Here is an 18170-nt window from a genome sequence, read left to right as displayed (position 1 = left end):
AAATTATATATAATATTTTTTTTTACAAAATAGTAATGTTACATTATGGAGATAAGCCGTCTTTTTTTTAGTGAAAAATGGTAATCTTACATATGTTTAATGTAGTATTTTCATTTTTTATGTTGTATGTTTACGTATATATATTATTTTCGAAATTATATATAATGTTTTTTTTTACAAAATAGTAAAGTTACATTATGGAGATAAGTCCTCTTTTTCTAGTGAAAAACAGTAATCTTACATATGTTTAATGTTGTTTTTTCATTTTTTTTGTTGTGTGTTTACATATTATTTTTAAAAATAAAAATGTAAAATGGTAATCTTACATATGTTTAATGTAGTATTTTCATTTTTTATGTTGTATGTTTACGTATATATATTATTTTCGAAATTATATATAATATTTTGTTTTTTTTTATAAAACGTTAATGTTACATTATGGAGATAAGGCGTACTTTTTTTTAAGTGAAAAATGGTAATTTTACATATGTTTAATGTAGTTTTTCCATTTTTTATGCTGTATGTTTACATATTATTTATAATTTTCGAAAATTAGTAATATTAAAATGTAAAACTATATTTTATGCCACGTGTCATCTTTCGGAAGAAGTTTTTTTCGCAAGTGGACGCCCTATGGAGCCTAAAAGGTTCCTTTTATTAGTATAGATTTGGTTTGAAAAATATAATTGGATTTGTTTGTGTTTCATAACTCAGGTTCACATGGGCCTGCAAAATTAATAAAACCGAAGCACATTAGACGTCTTTCTAAGCTGTATCCGCCGTTAGGGGGTTCATCATTCTGCAAATCGACTTAAGATGTAGCACCTATAGAGTTCATGATATCCTCAGAGAGACGAGTCTTCGTTGATGGTCGATGCATCTGTATCTGTTAGCGTCGGTTCGTATTTGATTCTTCCTCTCACAGATGTTACAAGTTCATTGATTCAATATCAGTTACGAATCTCGCATTCAATGTCTATTTGCCCTCTTACCATCTATAGAAAGGTAAGGCCTCACCCATGAAAATCATTTTCACAGTTCCAATAGTGTTGGATATTTGTTTCTCAGTATAATGGCTAAGCAGTCTGTTCTACTTGCTGATTTGAAGGAATGTCGGTGTTCTTTCACCGTCGAGATGATGCGGTTGCTCAGATGCTGAGAAGCCATATTGTTAAACGCGGTGGGGAGTTGATGGGAGTTTACATGATCTTCATTCCGACGGTCTAGTGCGGTTGCTCAGATTCTCGATGTCTTTGACCATATTTCTTATCACCTGGTTTTAACTGAACGGAGATAAAGACATCGAGGGTTCACTTCTTGAGATTCGTTAACGACGGGTTGATTAGCAATAACGGTATCGTCCAAATCTAACGCTTTTGGCGACGAAGAAACCGATGAGAAGAGGATAGCTCCTAAGTCTACTCGCGAATGAAGTGACTTTATGGGTTTGTCTTCGATTTGCAGAGATGGTCGAGTGATCTGGTGGTTTTCCAAGGAGAAGGGAAAGGAGGGTTTTAGGTGTGGGAGATGAGATTATGATGTTGGATCTGAAGAAAATTGATTAACGTAGAGAGCTTTGAACCTGTGGCGTCTTTGTGAGAGAGAGGGAGAGGTATCAATGAGAAACATGGAATGAGAAATGCATCATTAGAAATGCAACATTCAATAAAATAAGGTAAACAAACTGAACAAAAAAAACCCATTGATTTGATTGTAGCAAGTAGTAACCAGAGTCTCTAATTTTATTGATGTTTTTTTTTTCCTTTGCTCAAAGCAATATAAATAAAGGATTTATTAAATTTTATTGATGTTATTTTCACAGGATGTTGGAAAAGCTGTAGTAGGGAGATATTCAAAAGTACTTTAGTTTCTGGCTTCTAATGTATTTGCTTGGATTGATCGTGTTCCCTGCGTACACAAAAACATGAAAGGTAGTGAAAAAGTGTTATATGCTTTCGTCTTAACTTCTATGTTTCTTCTTCACCACGTGTATTTAGATCATTCTAATGTTACGTTTTTGGTATGTCATAAGAGTTTCTTTGGTTGAACCTAGCAGCAGAAGATTCCAAGAGTTGAACAAGTCTGAGTGCAGCTGCAAGATGAGATGAAGAGACATGAAGGTCTAACAACAGCATATGAGGTGGAGAATAATACCAAAACTGATGAGAGGTAAGAACTGAGAGTAATCACTGATGAGAGGTAAGAACTGAGAGTAATCTTGGGAAAACAAAAGAAAATAATATAAGTTTAGAAATAGAGGTCAAAACGTTGAAAGAAAGGAAAAATGTTACGAGGGTGACATGGGGACATAGAATTTTCAGAGGGCTTTTGTTTGTGTATGTTTATGCATCATGTAATACAAAACTTTTGTGGGTATGTGTCTCTGAGATGTGATTAGTGTATGCTCTTTTCTGATCTAATATAATAAAACAGATAACGTTCAATTCATACAAACATTTCTTAGCCCATTTTATTTTTATTTTTAATACGGTTACTTTGTTATATTTTATCAAGCTATCGATGTAGTGGGTATGTTGTGAGTTTGACAATGATTTGCAATAACCATTACATGTTTATGAATCCATCATATAGTTGTATTAGATTTTAACAAATGCTATAATCGTGCTCTACATCAAATAAACAAGAAAATATTATACTGGCAATCCTTTTTTTGTCGACTAATGGCAATCCATTACTTTCCAAATTTTAGCAAAAAAAAAAAAGACAATCCACTACCTTAACAGATCGATGCAATTTCGAAGGTAAATTATATCTTAAAAAGTCATTTCAGTATCTGTTATATTTTTAATAGTTATTTAGATTTTTCAGTTATAAAATTTTGAACAGAAATTCAAAATTTATGTTAGGATATCAAATATAATTAATGTTTGGTACACACTACAAATTTTCATTCATGTGTTAATTTTTTTTTCAGTAGTATAATACAGTATTTTAATTTTGTAAGAAAATTATTTTTATGAAAACATTCGTGTAAATGTTATGTAATGTATGGTAATCAAGTTTTCGTTGATCTAAATTATTTATCCTATTGAAACGACATATATTCAAATATGTAAATAATTTGGCTTTTGTGTTTATATAAATAAAGGCAAAAAATTATATATATATATATATATATATATATATATAATTATACAAGAGTGAAGATAGGATAATTCATCTATTAAATATGTCTCACATTGATTTTTAAAATTTAGATGCTTTATGATAAAAGGGTTAATACATCCTTTTAAAATATAAAATATTTTATAATACTATTATTGTTTTGATTGACCACTTCCAAAACATAAGAACAAATATTACAAGACCTTAGCAAACACACAAAAAACTAAAACCTAAATTTATAAATATTTTTATGTGAAGATTAATATGATTTTCATGCATACATTTAAAATTTACGTACTATTTCATTTCTCGTAACATTTGATTACATAGAAATTAAATATTTTACTTTTGATAAATATTTTTAATGATATTAAAATTTGATAAAATAAATATTAGTATCTAAATTATGTGCTTAAATTTTGTTTTCATGCAAAAATAAGTGTATTTATGAAAGTATTGTGAAGAGAAAATGTAAGGTTATTGTACTTGATTTAATATGATTTTGTTGTTAAAGTTACTAAAATTAAAAGCTCAACCATAATTTTAATATTGATATGAAAATAAAAATATATACTGGCATAGTCCAACAAATAGTGGAATGAAATTAGATAACTTATACTAAAACAAAGAGATAAAAAATATATACCAACATAACAAAAATAAATTGAATTTCATTAATAATCGTAGTAATCGTACTGAAAATTAGTTAACTCCGAAAAACGAATGTTGAGTCTTTACAACAAACGAGATTAACATATAAGGATGATAAAATTACAAAATAATGTTCCATGCATAAATAAAATAAAAAAATCATTCAAGCTAAAAACAAATATTCAAAGAAAAAATAATGAAACAAAATCCCGCGCGTAGCGCGGACTTTCCCTAGTACGATATATAATTTGATATAGACATTTTTTATATGACAAGGTAGTGGAAAACTTAGTAGCGGACAGTTAATGTGAATCCATATACAGTACAACCTCTATAAACTAATACTCGATAAATTAATAATCTCTATAAATTAACAAATTTCGCCGGTCTCAACTTGGGCCGGTTCAAAATTTGACACAAATCGATAAAATAATAAGATAATATTTTTTTAGAAAATTCTATGTAAATATATAGTCCCATTAAAATTATAAATTAATAATTTATATATAAATATGTTATGTAAGTAATATTATATCTAAAACCACATTTAATTTCTATGAAATACATATTATATACACCAAATAATATAATAAATTAATATAAATGTCAAATTTCAAAAATTACAATTAATGCCTAGAACTTAAATCAAATATTTTTCTTAACTTAGAATAAATATTTCTTAATATAAAAAATCTAAATAAGGAAACTTTTGTAAATTAATATCTCTATAAATTAATAAAATTTCAAAGTTCTAATAATATTAATTTATAGAGGTTCTGATGTATATAACATTGATGATTTAAGGTTAAGACTAACTAGATTTTGACCCACGCTTTAAAAACGCGAGATAAGTTTATCGTTGACGAAAAAATTATTTAAAGAAAACTATATTTTATGTACTTAATTTTAAAACAATTTTGTAACTGATTTTCATATAAAGTTGTGAAAATGATTTATTTTAATTATAATTCCTATAGAATCTAAGATGTTGAGTTTTGAAGAAAATATTTAAAATTTAGATAGGAAATTATTTTTGAAATATGAGAGATATGTTTTATTACTACGTTAAAAATTGAGTTTTTAATCTTAAATTTGTAAATAAGGTAAACTTTGTAATGCGGTTCATTGTTTAGGTTTGTGAAGAGTAATTTTAAAAAAAGAATTCGAAAAATATTCTTACAGTTATATATGTTATGTTCTCACATATATTAAATATTTTTACCATAAATCTTAATATTTTAGTTTTATATTTTATGTTCTAACATAAATTACTTGTACGTTTAATATATATTATGTTAATTTATAATATTTTATAGATATCATATATTTTGATATAATATTTCATAGATATAGTATGTTTATATATAATATTATATCGAAATCAAAATTTTTTGTAATCCGTTTAGTTAACCCGTTCCATATTAAATAATTTAAAACTGAAATGTGGTAATCCATCGTTCAACCATGTCTTATATTTTTAAGAATATATTTTAATCAAAGAAATGAAAAAAATGGAACATATATTTTTAAATTATATATGTGAGGATATATACCTGAAAAACACAGCATATCTTCTATTTAGATGATATATGACATAACAAAATAGTAACTTGAATAAACTCTCCAAAATTTTGAAGTAGATTTTTTTGATTAATAAGTCAAACCAATTATGTTAAATGCACTACATAGTTCAAATTTGTAAATCCATTGCTTAATCATGGGGACGTTCAACGTTTTTGTGGTGTAAAGTTGTTAAAATATGATGTGAATATTTATTAAAAAATATAAGAGTATGATGTTCAAAATATTTTTCATGATCCTCTAATCCAATTACCTAATATGATACCATCATCTATAGAGTATTGCAGTTTCTAGTTTCTGATGATATGTTGTTTTAAGAACTTCAACTTCATCGCTGCCTTCTACTTTTTCCTTCTACTTTTTTCGCATTATTTAATAAAAATAGAAAGAGTAAATAATAGTCGTGGATAAAAAAATAAGTTGTACCAAATGTTTAATTAATTTTGGTAAGCTCAAATTAAAGAATTGATGCAATGTGATTAGTCTAAAAAGTCTTATTTATGATTAGGTGAATATATAGTTGGCGAAAATAATTTAAAATATTCCAAAAATGGGAATAGCATGACATTGTAAATATTTATATAAACTAAGGGCATAATCTTAATAGAGATTCTGCTTTAATAGTATAGATAATTTATCAACAGTGTCCATCCACTAAAACTATATCCGTATTTTGCTAAACTGCCAATTTCTTATTTTGAAACCAATGAATGATTTGATTTTATGTTTTATAAATCTAAGTCATATAGCATAATCCTAAATCATATAGTATATCCTAAAAGTATATAACCAAGTAGAATTGGTAATCACATATCCATTTTTCAATTAATAAACCAGACAACTAATCGGTTTAAGCAATTATACAATACGTTCTTCAGATGTAATATTTAACAACATATTGTAATTAAAAGGAAAAATATCTCCATAATTTTTGAACAGTAATCTCTTTTTATAGAATTGTAGGTATTTGAACCAGTCAAATTAGATAAAACCAGCAAAAAGAAAAACTTATATACACCAAGTCAAAGATGTTACACACTGCACTACAATACAAAAGCAAAATAACAACAACAAGAGCTTCAAAACGTCTTACAAATGTTCCAACTGGAAGCAAAACTGACAAATCCAAAACATCAATTCTGTTTCTTTGTCATCCACCCAAAGCTGAACATGTAACATATACCTATCAGACACAATATCTAAGAAGAAAAAAACATTTATAGCATTTGTCTTGACCTAACCAGTAGAGGAACAATTCAAACTAATACCACGTGGAAAAAACGAAACAAAACAAATTAAAAAAAAAGTCTACGAAGAAAGAGTTTGACTCGGTGTCGATAATAGACTCTTTTACTTTTCAACTCTTCTCTCACAACAACATAAAAAGTTATAAACCAACGACCACTTGCTCTTCAATATATTCATGCTCCTCATCATTTATTCTGCAATATATTCATCTCTCTGATTTTTAAAATAATCATCAAATCCATCTGGCGAACATTATTTTGCTTGATAAATTAACGTAATATTATCTAAAAGCGTTGCTGAGGTGATGCTTCCACGTCTTCATAAAGAATCTGTCTTTTAAAAAAATTCTCTCTTTGTTTCTTCTTCATCATTAGAATTTGAGCTAACTTAGCTAACGCTTACAATTTGAGCTAACTTAGCCAAAGCTGCGATCTTTCTTCTCTGGGTCGTCGGAGATCACGGGCAACTGTTTTGCCAAGAACCATGGATTGGTGAAGCCTCAGCAAAACGGGCAGACCAGATCAGTCGAAGGAGGGACCCACCAAGATCCACCATTGTATTCTCCACAAACGAGAAGCCAGACGCCGGAGAAACCATCCTCCGGGACCAACCAACCGCCGTCGGCGGCTGCAGCAACCAAGCCCCAAAGCAGCAAAGAGAAACTCGATTCTAGAGAACGCCTACGAAGACGTGAAGCTGTTCTACACACTGGGGAAAGAGCTAGGCCGAGGGCAGTTCGGGGTAACGTATCTCTGCACGGAGAACTCCACGGGGAAGAAGTCCATCTCTAAGAAGAAGCTGGTGACGAAAGCTGATAAGGACGATATGAGGAGAGAGATTCAGATAATGCAGCATCTGAGCGGGCAGCCTAACATCGTGGAGTTTAAAGGAGCTTATGAGGATGAGAAGGCTGTGAATCTGGTGATGGAGCTTTGCGCTGGTGGTGAGTTATTTGATAGGATCATTGCCAAGGGGAATTACAGTGAGAGAGCAGCTGCTTCTGTGTGTAGACAGATTGTGAATGTTGTCAAGATTTGTCATTTCATGGGTGTGTTGCATAGAGACCTGAAGCCTGAGAATTTTTTGCTTTCTAGCAAAGATGACAAGGCTTTGATCAAGGCTACTGACTTTGGCTTGTCTGTCTTCATTGAAGAGGGTAAAATTAAACACATTTGTTTCTTCTTTCATGGAACATAGTTCTGGTTATATTGATTGTGTCTTGTGTGTTTGATGTTTCTAACTGCTCATCATTTGTGTTGTTTCTACTTCTTGTCTACAGGAAAAGTGTATAAAGATATAGTTGGGAGTGCATACTATGTAGCTCCTGAAGTCTGAAGTCTTGCGTCAAAGATACATGAAAGAAGTTGATATATGGAGTGCTGGAATCATATTGTACATTCTACTCAGTGGTGTACCCCCGTTTTGGGCTGGTAACGCTATATTCTTTCTCTCTCTGTGCACTCTTTTTTTTTTATGATTCATATGTTGCATAGAGGAGCTTATAGTTTAAACAATGGTTGTTGCTTTTTTCATTTGTCTATCATGGATATGTAGAAACCGAGAAAGGGATAATTGATGCTATATTGGAAGGCCATATCGACTTTGAAAGCCAACCATGGCCGTCAATCTGCAACAGTGCCAAAGATTTGGTGCGTAGAATGTTGGCTGTTGATCCGAAAAGGCGCATTTCTGCTGCTGATGTTCTTCGTAAGTAGTGACCCTGTCAAGGATGGAATCTTGAAGTTGTTTACATTATCTGTTTCTTGTTGATCCTGAGACTTGGTTTGATTGTTTTGTGCAGAGCATCCATGGCTTAGAGAAGGTGGAGAAGCATCAGAGAAGCCTATTGACAGTGTTGTTCTCTCAAGGATGAAACAGTTCAGAGCAATGAATAAGCTAAAGAAACTTGCCTTAAAGGTACCTTCCAAGACTCTAGTTTGCTTGTCCTTCTCGTTGTGGTAACGATAAGACTATGAAGGCAATGTTTGCTAACATAGACACAGACAACAGTGGCACAATCACATATGAAAAACTGAAAGAAGGTTTAGCCAAATTGGGATCTAAGCTCACAGAAGTAGAAGTAAAGCAGCTCATGGATGCTGTAAGTTTTGGTCCTTTGCATCCACTTTTTTAGAAAGTAAATAAAAAAACTAACAACTCATATTTTCCATGGATAAACCAGGCTGATGTTGACGGGAACGGGTCAATTGACGACATTGAGTTTATAACTGCAACTATGCATAGACACAGGCTTGAAAGTGATGAGAATCTTTACAAAGCTTTCCAGCATTTTGACAAAGATGGCAGCGGGTAAGTAAACACCTTTCTTCTCGGTTATTTTTTGTTAATGTAATTTATAGGAAAAAGATGGCGAGAGGCCTCTTTTGCAATCAATACAGATACATTACAATAGATGAGCTGGAAGTCGCATTGAAGGAATATCGAATGGGAGATGATGCAACAATCAAAGAGGTTCTCTCAGATGTTGACACTGATAACGTAAGTTAAACGTCACACAGAATGAGATCAGAAACATTTCTTCTGACCCAAGAGGAAATATGGTTCTTCTACTCTTTATATGTAAAGATAACAATTATGATTACATTTATCAGGAATCAAGATATATATATATATAGTTGCCAGTGAGCATCATCGGCAGTAAATCCTTTTAAGGTCAAGTTTTTGAGCATTCTTGATAACATTCATTCGCCTCCTTCATACACCAGCACAATATTGAACAGCTATGACAGTTTACATACAGAAGCAGTTTTTCAGAAGGCTAACAAATTGAAGAAAAGGGAGCTAGGCTAACAAATTAATGAATATGAAAGCAGTACTTTTATAATAGTATCTTGTCAAAGGAAAACAACTGATGATGAATTCCGTTTTCCAGCAGTGGTTAGCTAGTGAAAATGAGAAATTGTTGCTCTGAGTAGGAAAATCAACCCGCTGACACAAAGATGAAACGTCAGAAACATGAAGATGTCATGTCTTTAGAACAGTGAGAAAATCACATGAGAGAGTTATCTCAGGATGTCCAAATTCATTTTCCATGAAGTTGAGAGTGATAAGTCTAATCATCATGGAGGGTAATGAATTTGGACATACTCTTTGTTAGCTATCAATTGTACTGCAGTCCGCCAAACATGAGGAGAACGAGACTAAAGCACTGTTAATGATTTCCTTCTTTACTCGTCGGTGGGCTGAGAAACAGAAGACGCTGCGATTAAATAATCAAACGAATTCGGTGGTGTCGCAGCCGCTAAAAAAAGCAGCGTCAATGTTCATCTTCTTTCTCTTTTTCTAGCGACTGAAAACACATAATTTTCCTTCACTTTTGCTTTCTCTTTCCTATTAATTCCTTTTGGTTTTCTTTAAATTTTGGTCGCTCCTCCCTGCCGCTGTGTTCTTGAAACGAACAGGGCTTAAAGTCTTCGTTCTGTCATATCTAAACAAATCCCTATATATTATTTGTGAAACATTAGAACTTTTTTTTTTTTTAGCCACATGTCATCATTATGATGATTCTTAGAATTATTAGAGAAATAGGTTGGTCCATAGGTTGGTCCATCTAATTATATAATAAGCTTTTTATTAAACTAACCATAAATTCATTATTAATGTCATTTATTATTTCTTTAAATAAAGATTACGGAATTGTCTAATGTGGATAAAGTATATATGACAATTAATGATTTTGAATAATAAAGATCTGATAAAAAAAATGTATCTTCTATCAAATTTGTTTAATTTAAAACTATTAAAATAATTTTTTTTTAAAACACAATAACCATATTATAAAAATTTAGATTTTTCTGTATATTTTATATTTTGAATTTTAAAAAATGAACATTGATAAATTTTTTTAAATTATCAATTACTAAAATTATTAATCCCACAATAAAAATTTTATTATCAGTAATTTAAAGTTTTTGCTATAAATATGCAAATGATCAAAAACAACATATGAGTAGAAAGCATCATTTACTAGACATTAATATTAAAAATATACTATATAAGTTAATATTATTTAAATTTAATTATATATCCTATCAAATAAAAATAATATTTTTTGGATTAATAAAACTTATATGTTCGTACCAATTTAATTATATATGTAATAATTACTGAATTTTTAATTATTCAATATATATTTATTATTTCATAATATATAAAAAACATATAATACTTAAAATAATGTATATATATAATATTTATTCCGCTCGCGCTAGGCGCGGTTCTTAATTTAGTAAAGCTTAAAATCTAAGACCTTGCGCATGCTCCATTCAGAGTTTTTCTTTTCTTTTCATAATTCAAAAATGTACCAAACTGAGGGAAAGTAAAAACCGGTTTAATTTTAAACTACATGGAGTAGAAAAGAAAGGTTTCAATTTTCAACGCCGGTTTATTGAGTTATATCCGAGTTTATAACAAAGAGTATGGGCCGCCTGAAGAGGTGAAAAGCCCATCAGGCTATATATATATATACATATTTGATATTGCTAGGGCTTCCATCCATCATCGTCCCAGAATTGGCTTTGATATTTTTTTTTGGCAAGCAATAATGAGAATTAAACCTACCTCTTTCATCAATCCTTATTTTGGTCATGGCCGTAGTCTCCCACGTCGTCCATACGACATCTGTGAATCTCCTATTGCGCAACGGAAGAGGGTGGTCAGGCTTCTGATGAGCTAAGCAACTTACCTGAATCTGAATCTGAAACTCGGGTTTGTAATTCTTGTAATTTCTTCAGTCAATTCTGGTTTATTCACTAATCTCTCTATATAACAGGATGAGAAGATCTCTGATGCTACTGCCTCCACCTCTGTCAAGGTCAAGGTATGGTGATGATTATTGGGATTGATGTTGTTAATTGTTGTACATCTTTCATATTTTGTGTCTTATATGACTCAGCGTGCACGACCAATCCATCCGCATGGCTGATTTGGCTTTGGAAAAGAAGAATCACATTAACACGAAGAAGACACCAACGCTTAAGGCATTCGAGAGCAAATCCAGCACCTAAGGCTTCCGTTTATCCTATAATCACCAGAACTACAGTCGCTTTCTAATTTCCTAGTGCTTTTGTAGGGATGTTATCTGCAGCGTTAGAGCACGATCCTTTTTGTTTATTATAACCCCAACCTTATTTTAACCCAGCCCATTTGAAAAAAATTATTTCATTTATTTTTGTTTTTAAATTTTAAAGATAAAATTAGAAAAATTAAGATATGATATAATTTTTTTCTTCAATTTGTTGAGCTTCAAGATTTTTTTGTCAAAATTGCAAAATCCAGTTTTTGTCCCAAAACCACAAAAATTGTGTTTTTTTCGTTAAAATCTAATTTGAGTTTTTTTCACCAAAACCACAAAATCGAGTTTTCTCGTCAAAACCGAAAAATCAAGTTTCGTCAAAACTGCAAATCGAGTTTTTCGCCAAAATCACAAAATCAAGTTTTCTTGCCAAAACCAAAAAACAAGTTTTTCCGCCAAAATTACAAACCCGAGTTTTTCCGTCAAACCGAAAAATTGATTTTTTCTCGCCAAAACCGGAAAATGAGTTTTTTCGTCAAAACCACAAACCCATGTTTTCCCACCAAAATCGTATACCTAGTTTTTCCTGCCAAAAACGAAAGATCGATTTTCCCGCCATAACTTAAAATTGAGTTTTTTCGGTTTTGGCGGGAAATTTGATTTTGTGGTTTTGGCGGAAAAATTCATTTTTTATTTTTTGAAGGAAAAAAACTCGGTTTTGTGGTTTTGGCTTGCGAATTCAAATGTGTTGGCAGAAAAACTTGATTTTGTGGTTTTGGCTGGAATACTCGATTTTTAGTTTTGCGGAAAAAACACAATTTTTGTTTTTTTTTGGCTTCAAAACTCAATTTTCATGTGTTGGCAGAAAAACTTGATTTTGTGGTTTTGGCTGGAATACTCGATTTTTAGTTTTTGGCGGGAAAAACTCAGTTTTCGTAACTCAATTTTAGTTTTTGGCAGGAAAACTTGATTCTTAGTTATGGGCAAAAAACTCGATTTCTAGTTTTTGGCGGGAAAACTCGATTTTCTGTTTTAGCTAAAACTTGATTTTCTGTTTTGGTAAAAAAAATTGATTTTTTTTTGTTTTTGAAATTTTGACGGAAAAATTCTATTTTGCTATCTAACAAATTTAAAATTAAAATTTCAGTATATAGAAAAATTTGATTTTTTTTTTTGAAATTTTGACGGAAAAAATATATTTTGCATTATCTAACAAATTTAAAATTTCGGTATATATTTAAATATTGTATAATAATTTTGTGAATAAAAATTAAAGGGTTAAGATTTAAACTCTAGACCTATTAAGACCAGCCTTTTTTAAACCCTGTTACATAAATAAGGATTAGGGCTACAAATGGTTTCACGGCTAACCCCAGAGGGGTTGAGCCCATATTAACATCGCTACTTATAACCACAAATAAATGTACGAGTTGGATTCTCAGGGTCTTGTGTTAGTTGTCCGAAATGTTCTCGTCTGGACTTAAGTTATGTGAAGGTGATCTTAAGCTGAATAATGGACTATCTGAAAGCTGGAAATTCATTAACTCGATTACTCGAGCAGTCAAATTTCTTCTTTTCGCTGATAAATTCATTAACTCGAGCAGTCAAATTTCTTCTTTCACAGTTTATTCCTTCTGCAAACAACATTTAGGCATTTCAAACTGTAATAATCCTAGAATTCAACTGTTTCTTGTCGAGTTAATGACAAAGGAACGGAGACGGCAAAGAGTTAGTTAATCAAGCTCATCATTTTAATCGTGGTTGCTGGCTTAGGCTAACACAAAAAGTTCCCAAAAAGCCCCAGGTCCAAGGTTCCTAAAAATGTATATCGTTTTGTCATTCTTGAAGCTAAAAAGAGAGCTTAGGTTAAACTCCGGTTGACTTCTCTTCTCAGTGCATTGTAGGTTAAGAAAATTGTGCAGATTAGAGAAAATCATTCAGTTTCAGGTTGGGAGTAAGAGCTCTAGTTTGTTACTCTTATATATATACTCAGATTACTTGGTCCTAATGGGTTTACATTCTTCGATCAAAGAGGAATGGGACTAAAAATTGGTTTGATAAGATCAAGTTTTTGAGCATTCTTGATACCATTCATTCGCCTCCTTTATACACCAGCACAATATTGAACAGCTATGACAGTTTACATACAGAAGCAGTTTTTCAGAAAGCTAACAAACTGAAAGAAGTTTTTTTTAAGGGAGCTAGGCTAACAAATTGATGGGTATGAAAGCAGTACTTTTATTGCTCTGATTAGGAAAATCAATCCGCTGGCACAAAGATGAAACCTCAGAAACATGAAGATGATGTTTTTAGAACATTGAGAACATGGGAGAGATGTCCAAATTCATTTCCCATAAAGTTGGGGAAAGCACGGCCACCACTCGTATAAGTGATAAGTCTAATCATCTGGTTTAAGTAAAGACAAGAAACGAAGCTTTCAGAATTCAACTGAAACAATAATCACATGAATAAACACATCATGGAGGGTAATGAATTTGGACATACTCTTTGTTAGCCACCAATGAACTGCAGCCCGCCAAACATGAGGAGAAGGAGACCAAAGTCTTGTTCTGTCATATCTAAACAATGAAACTTAAAATTTATGACCTTGCTCATTCTCCATTCATTATCTGTCAAGTAGAGAAACCCCACATTACTGTCGCAGAAAGATTCACATGATAAATCAAACCCAAGTCCACTTTGGGTCACACGACTTACGAGTTCACTCACTCTCACCCTTCGGGAAAAGTGCATATTTCAACCCGAACAATTTTGATCGTGCCAAATACAACCCTAACAATTACAAAGTGCAAAATACGACCTGAACTTAATTTAAATTTAATTTTTCCTCCCGAACTTCCTTTAATAACTCAAAATACTACCTTGACTAAAAAATTGTTAGTTGACCGTTAGAATAGATAAGAACGACGTCGTTTTGTGTTTGGAAAAAAAAATCTCTAAACTGTTATGATAGGGATTCGAACCCGAGCAAGGACAACCACTTCACCTAATATACTACTTGGTCCTAATGGGTTTGCATTCTTCAGTCAATATACATACAAAATGAATATATACATGGACGAATACATTAAACATGAACACACTTTTATCATCTATATGCATACTAATATCATAGAATGAATGACTTATATATATAAAAAAGATTAATATTGCAACACTATTCTATATGAAGAGAATACATATTTATCAAATTGGTTTAATGTGTATATAACATAATTCCAACAAATTTTAATTTTACTTCGTATTTGATACTATTTTTCAAATTTACCTTTAAACTATTATCATTTTTCATAAATATCTTAAATTTATTATTGAAAGACAAAATTAACCCTCTCAAAACATTTATAGATATATAAGAATTAGTTACAGAAGTTTATAAACTCAACTTCACCACCTAAATAATAAATCGTAAACAATAATTGTTAAACCCTAAACTCAAATGTTAGAATATCTTTAATTGAGTTTTTTTTTTCAAATGGGATCTTTATTACAAAATTACTTTGCAAGTACAAAATATTATAGTTTTTTAATAAGTTTTGTTCTTTTTAATAGTATCCCAAAAAAAAATTCATCTCTATTATATAGGTTCAGTTTAATTTAATTTCCATATAAATTTCAAATTTTAAAAATAAAACATAAAATTATTATATAATTTAAAAGTTGTTTTGTAACTCATTTATCATTTAAAATAACGCAAGGAGTATCTTGTACACTTAATATCAGCTGAGGCGTTAGTACCAACTAGGGCTGATACTTAATATCCACTATCCGTTATCCGATCCGAGATCTGCTCCGAAAAAACGGATATCCGGGGGGGGGACGGATCTGGATAGTGATTTTACGGATCCGGATAGTGAAATTTTTAGTCAAAAATGAGACATTAAATTATGTAAAATAGTATTGTTACATAATAATGTTTACAAAACATTTTTTTTTTGCAAAATACAAAAAAAATATGTAAAATAGTATTGTTATAGAATATTTTAGTATAGAAAGAATAAAACCCGACATCATCTCTATTATATAGGTTCAGTTTAATTTAATTTCCATATAAATTCCAAATTTTAAAAATAAAACATAAAATTATTATATAATTTAAAAGTTGTTTTGTAACTCATTTATCATTTAAAATAACGCAAGGAGTATCTTGTACACTTAATATCAGCTGAGGCGTTAGTACCAACTAGGGCTGATACTTAATATCCACTATCCGTTATCCGATCCGAGATCTGCTCCGAAAAAACGGATATCCGGGGGGGGGACGGATCTGGATAGTGATTTTACGGATCCGGATAGTGAAATTTTTAGTCCGGATATCCGGATCCGGATCCGGGCCCACTAATATTTTAAAAATATTTTAAAAATATTTAAAATATAATTATATTTATATAGGTATATTATATATATTTTCTATTAAAAATAACTAAAAATAGTTTTTGTTAAACTTTTAACTTTTTTTTACGAAAAATAATTTTTATTAGATAAATAAATGCTTAATTTTGTTAATTTTTGATTTAATTTATTATTTTTAATTTTTTTTAAACGGATCCAGATATCCGCGGATATTCGTGTTTTTGTCCGGATATCCGAACCCCGAATATCCGAAAAGTCCGAATCCGGATCCAGATCCGGATATCCTAAAATACCCCCGATATCCGATCCGTCCCACCACTACTACCGACCCAAAGAAGGTGGAAGCCATTCCATTAGTAGCGTTATAGTAATTTAAAAATAATATTTTATATTTGATTTGATCAAACCAAATAATTGTAAGTAGTAGGTATGTAGCGTGTAGCAAATATTTATGACCATCCCTAGTATTAAGTTTCCATTTTATAACTAAAAAGGAAAAATGCAAGATTGTAGATATTTCTAATTATATAAAAAATATTCTAAAACTAAATTAAATTAGAAACAAGCTGATCTCATAAAAAGGAAACGCGTCGGACCAAAAAAAGAATTGAGGGTAAGGGGTTTCTTCTCTTCAGGGCGTCTCTGTCGAGAAGTGACGACTACGATCGGACTATCTCTTACGATTTTTGAGGTTCTATTTCTATATCCTAACCTAACGTTTGTTATATAGAGAGAGCTGTAATTAAGTATTTGGTTTCTAGCATTTGCGTGATGGATTTTGATTTCCTTTGTTCGATAGATTGACTAGGGTTTTGGGGGTTTCGATAATTATCAAAGATGTTGAAGCTATTGACGAAGAAATATCACATTTAGTATATTCTATTCGTCTACTTTTAACTCTGTGGACCATCAAAGTAACGAACAAACAAAATTGCGACATTTGCTCCACCTGTCTTCTCTGTTCCCTATCATCTTTTTTTTTTTTTTAATAAGGAAAATAATTAATTATTTTTATTATTTCTGATTTGTTTTTGTTACCTCTATTTTCTTCTCCCTGTTAGGAGACATAACCCAAACGTGGATGTTCAGGACGTAATTCCTCTTCCCAACAGTAAAAAACTGTTCAGATCGATAGAATTGAAGAACGGACTTTGTGCTCTGCTCGTCTCAGATCCAGACTTAGAATGGAATGGTTCGCCAGCAGCTGTATCTATGGCCGTAAGGGCTGGCAACTTCCTTGATCCTCCGGAAGCACAGGGGCTAGCCCATTTTCTTGGTAAGCTGAACTATTTGCGCTGTCTACTTATTATTGACCATGATTAGTTGTTACTCATCCATACTTTTCTTAACTGTTAATGCAGAACATATACTGTTCCTAGGCTCTGATAAATTTCCCATGGAAAATGCTGTAAGATTCACCTTATTAGCTAACATGATTTGATGTGTCAGATAGCTAACAGACAATGATTTTTTTGTTGCTTATAGCTTGATAACTACTTAAATATGCATGGAGGCGACTCAGCTGCAGCCACAGATGATGATCATACTATATTCTTCCTCTTTGCTGAGTCAAAACTACTTGAACATGCGAGTGTCTGCAAATTTTAATCAATTCTTTTGATTTTTGTATTCCAAATTGCTTTGACCTTTTTTGTTGAGATAAGCTTGACGATAGCTTGAGAGTCAAGCAACCTATTCCTAGTTAGTTTATGATCTTAGAGATAAGGATCATAATATATTGTTTGTGTTACAATTAGGAATAGGAAAATATAATGTCTCTATATAAAGCAATGTCGAGTATGACATATGCTACGAATTGTGTGTGATTGAAAGCTTTAGTTTTTGAGTTATTTTTCTAAAGCAATAAAGAAAAGCGTTCTTTATATTCTGATTCCGAGTTCTATATTTGGTAGCAGAGCGTTCGATACCTGGAAACACGAATCGTGAACAACTGGTATCACAAAAACCAACGACTGAAACGATGGCTGACATCAAAGACGATCCAGATACGACCACCAAGGGGACATGACCCTCTTCGATAAAATTTTCGATGCTAACCACCTCAAATTACACTGTTTGGGCCATGAAGATGAAGATTGCGTTGAAGGTCAACAAGGTCTGGGAAGCTATCGACCCCGGCAACAAACATGAAGAA

General features: G+C 31.4%; 3 long non-coding RNA genes and 1 pseudogene across 4 annotated transcripts; all 4 read left to right on the top strand.

The window, feature by feature from the left end:
* The first annotated feature begins 765 nt into the window (after window positions 1-765).
* Window positions 766-2397, top strand: LOC106299335. Its single transcript, XR_001261749.1, has 4 exons — window positions 766-1005; window positions 1109-1675; window positions 1823-1931; window positions 2057-2397. It is a non-coding gene; the product is annotated as an uncharacterized LOC106299335 (long non-coding RNA).
* A 3989-nt stretch (window positions 2398-6386) lies between these two features.
* Window positions 6387-10004, top strand: LOC106338055 (annotated as a pseudogene).
* A 1129-nt stretch (window positions 10005-11133) lies between these two features.
* On the top strand, window positions 11134-11794 carry LOC106315030. The gene is made up of 3 exons (XR_001264576.1): window positions 11134-11334; window positions 11399-11446; window positions 11522-11794. It is a non-coding gene; the product is annotated as an uncharacterized LOC106315030 (long non-coding RNA).
* Window positions 11795-16601: 4807 nt separating this feature from the next.
* Window positions 16602-17651, top strand: LOC106315021. 2 transcript variants are annotated; one of them, XR_001264574.1, is made up of 5 exons: window positions 16614-16706; window positions 16815-16966; window positions 17077-17291; window positions 17377-17423; window positions 17501-17651. It is a non-coding gene; the product is annotated as an uncharacterized LOC106315021 (long non-coding RNA). The 2 variants fall into 2 exon arrangements; XR_001264575.1 differs by lacking the exon at window positions 16815-16966 and having other exon boundaries at window positions 16602-16706.
* The last annotated feature ends 519 nt before the right edge of the window (window positions 17652-18170 follow it).

This window comes from Brassica oleracea, chromosome C1, assembly GCF_000695525.1.
Source record: "Brassica oleracea var. oleracea cultivar TO1000 chromosome C1, BOL, whole genome shotgun sequence".
Lineage (NCBI taxonomy): Eukaryota > Viridiplantae > Streptophyta > Magnoliopsida > Brassicales > Brassicaceae > Brassica > Brassica oleracea.
The sequence above is the reverse complement of the archived record's forward strand: the minus strand, read 5'-3'. Positions and strand labels throughout refer to the sequence as shown.